The following is a 12,677-nucleotide window of genomic DNA, read 5'->3' as shown; positions in this document are numbered from 1 at the left end:
TATCCTACAAAGAAATTACAGGTACAATAAAATAGGGTAAAATAATAAAGCTCTAGGTATAGATGGCATAATTATGGAAATATATACACTTTTTCCTTTAAAGATACTATCCCTCTTCCATAAAGCTGTATTAGAAATGCATTCACAAGCTTTAACACCACCTTCTTGGAGATATTCTTTAATAACACCAATCCTAAAGGAAAACAAATCCCCAAACCTCTGTACCTCATATAGACCTATATCATTATTAAATAATGACTATAAGATATTTATGACAATATTAACTAACAGAATGAAAATCCCACTATCCAAAACAATAAATAATTATCAAACTGGATTTATATATCATAGACACACATATGACAATATTAAAAGGATAATTTCTCTTATAGATTATGTTAATAAAGAAAATAAAGAAACACTCATAATTGGCTTAGATATAGAGAAAGTATTTGATTCCCTAAATTGGGGCTATTTGTTCAAAATTCTGGTGTTATCTGAATTTCCTCATTCCTTTGTTCATCAACTAAAGAATATATATACAAATAATTTAGTGTATGTTAAGCTAGGTCCTTTCACCTCTGAATCTATGCATATAACAAAAGGCACTAAACAAGGATGTCCCATGTCACTGATTATATTTGCTTTGGCTATTTAAATATTGGCAGATTCAATACATAACAATACAAAAATCAAAGGTGTTGATGTTTATGAACAATACAATTCTAAAGTAATGCTCTTTGCTAATGACATATTAACATTATCCAATACAAAAGGGACATTAGAAGAATTAGATATTTTAATTGATACATTTTACAGGACTTCAGGACTCCATTTCAATAAATCAAAATCAAAATTTTTATTTTTAATAAAAAAAAAGAATTACAGATGAAGGGGAATCACATTATAGGGAAACAAGAATCTACCGTAAAATATCTAGGAATTGAGTTATGCAAGGATAATAATGAATTCGTTTAAAAAAACTACAATAATATCATCAGTACAATTAAAATCTCTGTGGAAAAGTGGAACAAAATAATATTAACATTTGAAGATAGACTACAGTTAATAAACATGGTTTTACTTCCCAAGATTCTATGTATAGCTTTGGCAATACAACTGTTACCAGAAAGGAATATACTCAAAGAAATAAACAGAAGTATGGACAATACTTGCAATCTCAAGGAAGTGTATAACAAGAAGATGGAATACAAATGCAAATACAAATACAACACAAACTTTGGAAGACTTCTACAGCCTACTGAAGACCACAGCATTATTGGAAATTAAAATTAAAGAATTAAGGATTCATCCTAAGCCATTTATTAACAATCCATGAAAAAAAAAGTCTTATCATTGATTTACGCTTTACAGTAACTGAACAGATATATTCTGATAACTGGATTGTTATATCTATAAAGTAATTGCAAATATTGAGGTCTGTTATAGTGTCAGGCTGATGTAAATAGTGTACATAGTTATTAAGATGTTATATACAAATACTATGGAATTTATTCAACTGTATTTGAAAAATAAATTTTTGAGGAAAAAAAAAACAAAAAACAAATCCTATCTCCCACACAACACGGATTCAGGCCAGGTCACAGCACTACAACTGCCCTCATATGTTTTATGGACAGAATTAACAGAGCCAGAGAGTCTGGTAAAATTGTCTCCTCCCTATTCCTAGACCTCTCAAAAGCATTTGACACTGTCTTCCACTCGTTACTAACCTAACTCTCCAAGATTGGCCTCTCCCCCTCCTCTCTTAACTAGTTGTCAAGTTACTTAGAAGACAGACAACAGGCCATTAAATGGCAAAATTCTATACACACACACACACACACACAAAGATATATATATATATATATATATATATATATATATATATATATATATATATATATATATAGTTTTTTAACCTTTACTGGGGATCCCCGAGGCTCCATACTTGGACCCCCTCCTATTCAGCATTTTCCTTAATGGTTTTCATTCTTCACTAGGTCAAGGATCACTCATTCAGTATACAGATGACTTGACTATTATATGCTCCACCAATTCCATCTCTGAGCTACAACATATAACTCAATTAGCCTTCACCACCACAGAGACCTGGATGTATAACAATCACTTATCCCTTAACCCAAGCAAAACCAAGCACATGCTATTTACCCCTAGAAAGACAACTCCCTTAAATAAAGCCAAATTCACCATACTTTCCCAAAGTAATACTACAATGGAGGTTTCCCACATAAAAATATTAGGAGTAATAATAGATGAACACATGAAATTTGACTTACACATACACCATGGCATCAGCAAAACTCACCAAAAGCTAGGAATCCTCTATAGGCACCAATTCTTCCTCAACTCCACCACAAAGCAAGTTCAAGTTTCCACTTACCCATTACCCTCTCTGTTATATGGTGCTCCACTGCTTATCAACCTTCAGTCCTCCCTAAAAGCTAAACTTGAGTCTTGCTATAACAAAATTGCCAAAATTGCTACTAACGCCAAACACTTTATCCATCACTTCATGGCTCTTTGCTCATTGAACTGGCTTGAACTACCTCACTACCTTTCCTACCTGCAACTAACAACAGCACACAAAATGATTTTTAAACCATCGGACTGTCCTGGTTTTAACTCAATTTTCAGCTTCTACCATCCAAATAGACCTCTCAGATCCAAGAATCAGCACCTTCTGACAGTACAAAAACCAAACCTGCCAGCTAGCCAGCTTGTCTACTCTTGTTCAATAGCCAAAGCACAGAATACCCTACCAATAACTATCAGGACTACTACAAATTGTGCCGGTTTCAAAACTTCACTAAGAGACTACCTATCTTCCATCTGGAATTGAACCTGCATCTTGCCTCCCCCTCTCAAAACAGCTTCTGCTGCATGTTAAAACATTTACTATATATCAATATCAGCTGTAAGACCTACCCTTCCTACATGCAGAAACAACCATGAAATGAGTATTCTATTTACCTTTCCTCCTCCTTACTATTGTCTTTTTGTTATTATACCTGCAATACAGCCAATTGTTAATATGTTACCTCTGCTGTATATATTCAAAAGTTGCCCTATTTGCATTGTTTTAACTATTTGTAAATTCTATGTATACTTGTTATTCATGGAGCTTTTTTTTTCCTCAGGCCTCCACTGAAAATGGGCTCACTATGGCCTGTGGACCACCCTGGTAAACAAATGCAAATAAATAAATAAAAGGGGGGATTTAATTTCTGTGTGACTCATAAAAGATACAGCTGTGATCTCTTTTCTAATTTAAATTTGCAATTAAAAACAGAATACAAATAAAACACAGTTTAAAGAAAATAAACCACAATTTACAAAATAGAAAGCAATGAAGCAATACAAAATACAAGAAAGGAAAAACAAACTAACCTTTCCCTCACAGCAGTCCATGGCAGAGTCTGAGTGAGCTTTTCCAGTAAAGCCAAAAATACCTGAAAGATCACCAAGTGACCCCTGCAGAATGTGGTTCCCTTCCTCACACACCTCCAGTACCCCTCAATATTGGCAACCATCTCAAAGCATTAAAAAATCTACAAATATGCATCTGTGTCTTTCTCCTTTTACTGGGGGCTGTTTTATATAGACCACTGATCTGCCATGGTGCAGTGCCAGTCTGCTTGGGACTGGTTGTGACATTATCACTCTCATTCTTAATTCTGCTTACAGTTATTTATCTAACTCCGCATTGCCATACATCTATGGCACCCCCTTCCATTCCATTGCACTGTGTGCTTTGGTTATATGCATGCACTTCATCATACATATGTATACCCCCTTTGTATTTTAGGAGTAGTACTAGTGCTGCTAACTTCTTATCATTTTTCCCTGGGTAGAATCCCCTCCATCTAAAAGTGTTGTAGCATTCATATTACACAGACATCAGGAAACCCATCCAATGCTTACATTTATTTATTTATTTTATATTTGTTAACTGAATAAGTGGACTGGTTCAAGGGCAACTTTTCAGTGACAACCTGGCCCACAAGACACCAGGTAATACAAAACAATAGTAGACTTTTGAAGTAAAATAACAATTTCAAATACATAGTGATACAATACAGTAGCTAGATAATCACTTTTTCAAATACAAAATGATGCAACACAAAGCTAAAGAACATCACAAAATTAAAAATGGCATCTCTGAAGCTGAAAGATGGAAATATACAGTAGCATAAATTAGTCAACTGTGTTCTTTAAGAATTTATGATCTTTTTTATTGTTACATAATATGCATTCAGTATTAATATAGTGATAAGTAGCTACATTACCATTTCATTGTGATCATCCCAGTTTCATCATAGATGACAATATATTGATTTAATCAAACATATGTATCATTGTGTCACCCCATCACTGGACCAGTAATCAAGGAGCCTCAGTCCTCACCACTGCCACCAGTGGGGGACATACATTAGAAGGATGACAAGTACACACACAGTATTTTCAGATGCAGCTTTCTGCATCAAATGCAATTTCCCTTAAGACCACACAGAGACCACAGTCAGTCTGGGGCTGGTTTCTCCCTCTTCCTTCAGATCCCCAGTAAGACTCCCCACTGGCACAGATATAGACTTGAGATCTCAGCTGAGTGGCCAAGCCAAGACCTCCAGCACCCTCTCTGTCCAGCCAGTGCTTCATGTCACTGCCCAAGTAGCTGACACACACACTCTTTGAGGTTTGAGTCTTACACACACACACACACACACACACACACACACACACACACACACACACACACACACACACACACACCTGGGAAAGGCTGGCGCACGGGTTTACTAGCTATGCCCCCTTCTTCCCAGAATATAAGGTACCAGTCACTCCTTGTCAGCTACTTTAAGGCCCTTAACAAAGGGTGTCCCATCTTACTGTGTAATGTTACTGTTAATACAAATGGTAGTTTGACCAGGAGCAAGGCTGTTAGGAGTGGCCCACACAGTGTCACCAAACAAATATGTGAGTACTCCCAGAACTTAAATATCTCTTGACAGATCAGCCACAATGAAAGGTTTAAATATATTTAATAATAAATAATAAAAGAACAAGGAAATAGTATATACTTACAGTTACATCAGGGTTCAAAATCACAGGAAATATTTAAAACAACATTGCAGGACAGTCTCAAATAAGTAAGGAAAAACATCTAAGCTAAGCTTTGCTATATTTCTGACTGTATCTAAGAAAATTACTGTATCCTAATAACTTACTTCAGAGAAAGTAAGGCAGATGTAGTGAGTGGATCTTGTTGTCAGGTCAAAGACAAAATACAGAATACTGTCTCTCACTAAGCAACTTCCCAAACTAATATTTCAAATATTACTGCTGGGATAGGTTGCAGAATTACATAATTTCTTGTCATCTGACTCTATCCCAGGTGGAAACCCCCACTGATGCAGCTGGTAGTATTTAGCATCTACCTGTGAAAATACATAGACAAGGGCTTTTCTTAGATCATAGACAGATCCTGGAAGTCATAAAACATTAAAACGCGTCCAAGACAATGCAGAAAACTTCTAGTTCTAGACATTGCATCTGTTACTGCACTGAAACTGAAAGATAACATACTTTTATTACATGGCCGTAAGGCAATTTAATTTCAGATATTTTTCTGAAGTTAACCTTTTGTGTTCCAGTTTCCATTGTTAAAATATATACATCTAAACAGTTACAATAGTGCAGGCAGATTTCTGTTCTAGTCCAGTAGGGCATGCTGTGGTTACATCTTTAAACAGCACTTTGTAAAATACCTCTTCAGCACACATCTGTACAAACCATCTTATATGACATACAGTTTTAATACATTTGTAACACAAGCATATGAATCATGTTGATATTTGCAAATGACATATAATTACTTACAAAATTCCAGACAGCTGGACTGGCAATATCTCCTTTCATGACAATCATTATCATGTCTGATTTATATTAAAGCTTCCACTGGTCTGTTTATTTCAGAGGTAGCAGCACTGAGGAAACTTGTGTGTGTTTTGAAAGTTTCCCTGTAAACTATCTTATTCCCCAACTTCTGTCTTTGCTTCACTTTATCCAGAAAAAAATGTATTCCTCATCCCATCACCACTACAGTGCTAATCCGTTTCTCAAGATAGTACAGGCTCTGTCAGCTCAAACTTAATATTAGTTTACCCATTGTTTGTTTTTGGACCTTGTTTCACTTTTTTCATTCCTTCAGTTCATAGTCACATTGACCATTCTTCACTGTGGTGGACAAAGAATGACCCAGGCATCAACATCTCATGCAGCTGCACATGCAGTCACCCTACCCTACATCACACACTACAAGATGTTTCATTACATTGAAGACATTTTCAGCTACATAGAATAACCTACTTTAACTGTTATATTCCCCACTTGGGCATAATAGATAAACTCTCTCAACTAGGCATCAATCCGTATGTTACCAGATGGGTAGCAAACTGGCTCACTGCTAGAACCCACCTAGTCAAAATTGGGGAAGCCACCTCAAGCAGTAGACCCATAATGAGCAGTGTACCCCAGGGTTTGGTCTTGGGGCCCCTGTTATTTGGGATATACTTTTCTGATGTGCAGGCTAAAACCAGTGGGCTATGGCTGACCAAGTTTACATATGTCTGCAAGCAGGGTGCTGTCATCAATTCCCCTAGTGATGTGAACATCCTCCAAGAGGGTCTCACCGAAACAAATGACTGGTACTGGAAACATGGCCTCAAGCTGAACACCAAATAATCCATCATAATTCCCTTTGGGGAGAGTGAAGTCCCCACAAATTATCACATTAATAATGTCCTAAGCACACAATCAGTAATGAGGGATTTGGGCACTCAGGTTGATAGTAACCTGACTTTTGACCACCACATTGCTTCCATTGTACAGAAAGCTTTCTACATGGCCCACATCATAAATAAAGGTATCTCATCCAGGGACAAGGAGGTTATAACATCCCTGTATTCTTCTCTTATAAGGTCCATTATCGAGTATGATGCCCCATTCGGTATGTACTTCGCAAAGCACATGAGGCAGCTGGAGTGACCACAGAGGTTCCTCACCAGGAGAATCCAGGGCCTCAAAAATCTACTATACACAGACAGGCTAAAAGCCCTATTCCTCTACTCAGTTTCATACAGACTCCTCAGAGGTGACCTCTGTCTGGCATACAAGGTAATCTCGGACCCTACCTTGATGGGACTGCTGCATATCCACAAGTCAAGCTCCACTCAAGTAACCTGCATCCGTGGCCTCAACCTGGTCAATGACATCAATAGGAGTTGTTGGCAGGACAGATTTGTGTCCCAGAGACTCCCCTATCTAAGGAATAGACTCCCTCTCTACATCAAGCAGAGTACCTCTTTAACCCTTTTTAAGCACAACCTGGATAACTGGATGGGAAACAGAAAATACACCCCTGGGATTCCACCCATGTCCCTGCTAGACAGGGGCATCAAGTGGTGACTTATCTAAGCATGGGCTAAACTCTTGGCTAGGTTTATAAGATCCTCAGGGTCAATAGCCTAGTAACTTTCTTTGATCCTATGATCCTATGTTATCTTGCTGCTGTATAGTATTATGTGATTGCTTCTGTTGGGAGGCTCATCTTGCCATGGGACTTTCCCACTGCATAAAGCTGAGTGTGAAAGTGGCTTTGCAGTTTCTAAGGAATGAACTTAGACCCTGACAGTCCGGATGCTCCATGGATTACACATCTCAGTTTTGAATGCATGTATCAACTGCCCCATCCCTCAACACAGTCCAGGTATGAATATTTATTATATTACATAGTTGCATGACTCTATCTGACCAGTCTTCCTTGTTCATGAGCATATCTACAATGTTACATCAAATGATCTTCTCTAACATATTTTCTGTACAATTCCATCAATTACTATATGGCATGGATGCAGGATTCACCCTCCAGTTTTTTTTTTGGCAGATGTACAGCATTCCAGAATCACTTTACTTCTCAATGCCCCACCTTGGAATGTAGAGATAACCTTCCAGCTTTTTACTCTGTACCATACAGCCATTTTTATAATGTTACATGTCACATAATCACTGCACCCTGTGCTGCCTGAATATTGACATTGTTCCATAAACACATGAACCCATCCAACCTTCCACATCTCTTGTGCCTTCTAAATGTAAACACTTTCAGTATTTACATGACCCATGTAACCCAACCAGAAACTTTAATTAACCAGAAAATGTATAGGTTCATAGGTTGGTACCTGGATAGCTGCCCTTGTGGGACATTTTAAGCCTAGACAATTTTCCTTTTGGTGCCTAAATTATCCTACTCCATTTGGTGTTAGACTGGCCTTATCCATCCCATGGTCAATAATTGTATATTACACCAAAATAACTGGGATCATATTACAGATAATTTGAGGGGGGGGGTCATGCATGTGATAATACATTCAGGAGCTGCATTTGTCCAGCAGTAGTACAGGGATCAGTGTTGGGTTACATTTTCTGTTTCCATCCCTAGATCCAAGTTGTGAGATAAACGTGTCCCTCCAAACCATTCTGTTGATGTTGCAGAAGAAGAAGTTTACATCCCTAGACCAAGTATTTCTAATGTCATTTGACTTGCTGATGTGCAGTAAATCCACCAGTACTGGGTCAGTGTATGCCTTGTATACCAGATACAGGTCACCTCTTTACAGTCTGTAGGATACTAATTATAGTTACAGGGCTTTGAGTCAGTCCATGTAGGACATATTGCTTAGGCATTGTATCCTTTTATTAAGGTATCTCTGGGGGCATTCCAGTTGTTGCATGAGTCTGGACAGATACATGCCGAAGGGGGCATTATACTCAGTGATTGGTCTAATGAGGGCTGAATAAAGGAGAACAATGACATCCCTATATCTAGACAGAATTCCTTTGTTTATTAGCTGTGCAATATAGAAGGACTTTCTTATGACAGTAGACACATGTTGGTTGAAAGTTAGGTCACTGTCCACATAAATTTCCAAATCATAAACAACTGGGATCAGCTCTTAGGGGTCTATTGTCAATGTTGAAGTTCCCCATGGTAGATGATTTCCCAAAGGATATTGCTATGCTTTTTTTGGCACTTAGTTTCAGTTCATGATTTTGACACCACTTATTTATTTGGAATAAACCTTCCTGAAGGATGGCTAAGTCATTTGGGGATTCAGTGACTGCTCCTAGCATGCAGGTCTTCCTCAAACTTAGCTCATTCAGAGCCCTTTGGTATTGGCTTTTACTTCAGAGAAGTGGATGCCAAACATGAGAGGTCACAGCACCAAACCCTGGGAAACTCCACTTATGACTGGTTTCTTTGTGGAGGTAAACTTCTCCTATTTTGATTTCCTGTGTCCTATATGTGAGCCAGTTGCAATCCATACATTGATATATGGGTTTATTCCCATTTTATTTTGCTTTCCTACTATGTCTACAATAGGGGATTGTGTCAAAAGCTTTGGGCAGGTCAAGGTATGCGGTGTGTACTGTTTTACCTTCATACACTGCTTTGGTGAATGTTTCAATAAAGTCCACCAGGTTCAGTAAGCGTGGGGTTGCCCATGACAAATCCAAACTGAGATGGGTACAGTGTGGGTCTATATTAGAACATTGAAGTTTCAAAACTTTGAATGTTCTAGTATCGACCCCTATTCAGAGAAAGCTGAAAATATCGAAGCAACAGAAAACCTAATTTTTTCCTAGGGAAAGAATTCGGTTGTCCGTTTCTGTTGCTTTGGTATTTTCAGCACTGTGGTGGAAAGTTACGGGTCGGGTTAAGGAAAGTGTGCGATTGAGTGCGAGTTAGGTTAGTTAGGGTTAGGGTGCGGGTTAGGTATGTGTGCGGTTGTGTGGACATGAGGGTTAAGGTGGGTTAGTTGAGTTAGGGCTTGGGTGTGGGTTAGGTATATGTGCGATTGTGTGGACATGAGGGTTAGGGCGGGTTAGGTGAGTTAGGGTTAGGGCGCGGGTCAGGTAAGTGTGCGACTGTGTGGACGTGAGGGTTAGGACGGGGTAGGTGAGTTAGAGTTAGGGCACGTGTGAGGTGAGTGTGCGATAGTGACGGACATTACGGTTAGGATTTGGGTTAATGCAAGTGGATAGTTAGTGGTGTGTGTATAGTTTAGTGTAGGGTTAGGTGTAAGATTTTAGGTGTATATGTGTAGAGTGCTGTTTATTTGGTGTGCTTGTATTGTGTGTATGTGTTTTGGAACAGCAAATTTTTTCCCTAGGAAAAAATTCGCTGTTCTATATGTTTAATGTTTTCAGCTTTCGCTGAATAGGGGTCGATATAAAACAATCTAAGTTTTGAAACTTCGATGTTCTAATATAGACCTTACAGTGTTTGTAGGTTTCCTATGTCCTTACTGATTAGTTCCATGATAAGTCTTTCCATGGTTTTGCGTATTAGGCTGGTCATACTATTAGGTCTGTAATTGCCTGTGTCTGTTGAATGCAGGGGAATGACTGTAGCTGTTCTCCATTCACTTTGTACCAAACCTGTATGAAGGCTGAGGTTGAACAGTGTTGTTGGGGGGATGGTGGTGGCTAAATTGTGCTTCATGCTATTTAAAGTGCATCCAGGAACATTGTCTGGACCCATCAATGGAGTACTTTTAGCTTTTGATAGTGCTTTTAGGACTTGGTCTTGTGTGATATTTGGAGGTGAGTCCGTTTCATCTATATCTTGACGAACAGATGTTGGGGACAGAGGGGTAACGTTAGTGCCGAATTTATCAGCCAGTAGGTTGACTATATCTTCAGCCTTTATGTAGGGAACATCATTCACAATCAGCTCAGTGCATTGTTGCATTTTGCTTTTGAAATTATGAACATAAATAAAAAAGGCCATGTGATTGTCTTTGGTTTGACTTTCTATTTTAGCCTTAAACTTGGTTTTGGTGGATTTTATTAAGCTCCTGAGTAGTTTCTTTATATCAGTGACAAGAGCTCTAGGATTCTGGGAACTACTCTGCTTGTTTTTGGTCAAAATTGTCTTCCTTTTATTATAAAGCTTGCTGATATTATGGTTCCACTATATGGGTTTGCTGCTGGGGTTTGCCCTGCACTTTTTCCTGCAGAATATTATAGAATAATAGCATTATGTAGTCATAACACCATCTCAGCAATAACTCTGGGTTGCCCACCCTTAAGATGAACAAAAGATTACTTGGTTGTGCAGATGTTAAAGTATTTATTATTTGTTCTCAGTATAGAATGAACACTGCAGTAGCTAGGCCAAATATCTGTATAACTTAGAGCACAGTTAATTAATAAATCATCATAGTAGAGCATGTTTCACAAAAAACGCTAATTGTCCTTACAAAAGACTAACAAACCCACCATAATGAGATCATTTGTTGACTTTTCTCTCATCCCTCTTTTCACCATTGAGTGGCTTGATGACATGAACGCTCTTCCTGACTCCTATAAACTCTTGAAATCACCTCTCAGAAAAAAAAGTTGTCAAAGTCTAGGATGGTTGAATGTCTGAATAGAATAACTTAGGTGTATTCCGCACCATGTGCATGAACCTGATTCCACATCCTCCAGTGATTTACATTGCACAGCTTTGTGACATATTCTTACTAGTGAATTGCTCCATGTTGTCATAGGAATCTGATCCTGATCTCTCTGATAGTAGACTCCTTCCAGTGGATTGTCCTATTTTACATCATCAATGTCTTTTGAGTTTGTGCTCAAACCTAGTACCTTTATAGCATGGCTTCAAGCATTGCTTCATCTATGGTACCTCAAAATAAAACAGCCTAAAAAGACTGTGAGCTATAAGTCAGCTGTTATCTGCACTGAAGAAACCAAAGTTTCCAATCAAACACTAGAAGCAGCTTTCCTTATACCCGGGCCATCATTTATTGTTCTGGTCATCTGACTAAACAATATAGGAATTCTGCAATTTATTAGGCTGACACATATTGTGGCATCTCATTTATGACAGAACAGAATCCAGACATCAAGGTAGGATTCAAGATGGTGGTCGTTTAGATTACACCCTATCCATAGAGCTCCCGGCACAAACAGTTTCCAATAGTTCAATCTGTTCATAACGCCAATTATCTCTGTTCCTGTGAAGGACTACGTTACTTTATCTTAATACCTTAAATTTGGTAGCTTTCTGAGCTAAAACAAATCAACGATAAACTATTTTAACTCATTCCTGAATTTGAGACCTGTGCCACGTGCATCCAAGGGGCCCTTGCATCTACTACCATTTACTAAACATCCAAGGCATGGCCGACAACTTTGACAGCATGGAAACTCAAATTACCAAGGCAAAAATATCCTCAGTGCTTTCTCCAGAAAAAGATACACTCTCTAAAAGACAAAGAATCACCAAACAAACAGTGGACACCAATAAAACAGCTGCCAAAGGGAAAAACGATCCTAATTTTCACCTCAATGAACTGAAACTTGCATTACAACCTATTCAATCAGCCATACAAAACTTTTCTGAGCAACTCACTAACTTTGGCAAATCTATTAATCAAATAATAGAAAGGGTAGACACACTTGAACATAAATACCAAGCAAATGAGATTTTGATCCAATCCTTATCGGACAATCTGCGCACCAAGGACACCCTGCTATCGGAGATGCAATCCAAAATAACGGACCTGGAGGCGAGAAGTCGCCGAAAC

The sequence above is a fragment of the Protopterus annectens genome, chromosome 4.part0 (genome assembly GCF_019279795.1).
Source record: "Protopterus annectens isolate FY-2018-M chromosome 4.part0, PAN1.0, whole genome shotgun sequence".
Taxonomy (NCBI): Eukaryota; Metazoa; Chordata; order Ceratodontiformes; family Protopteridae; genus Protopterus; species Protopterus annectens.
This window is presented reverse-complemented; position numbering follows the sequence as displayed.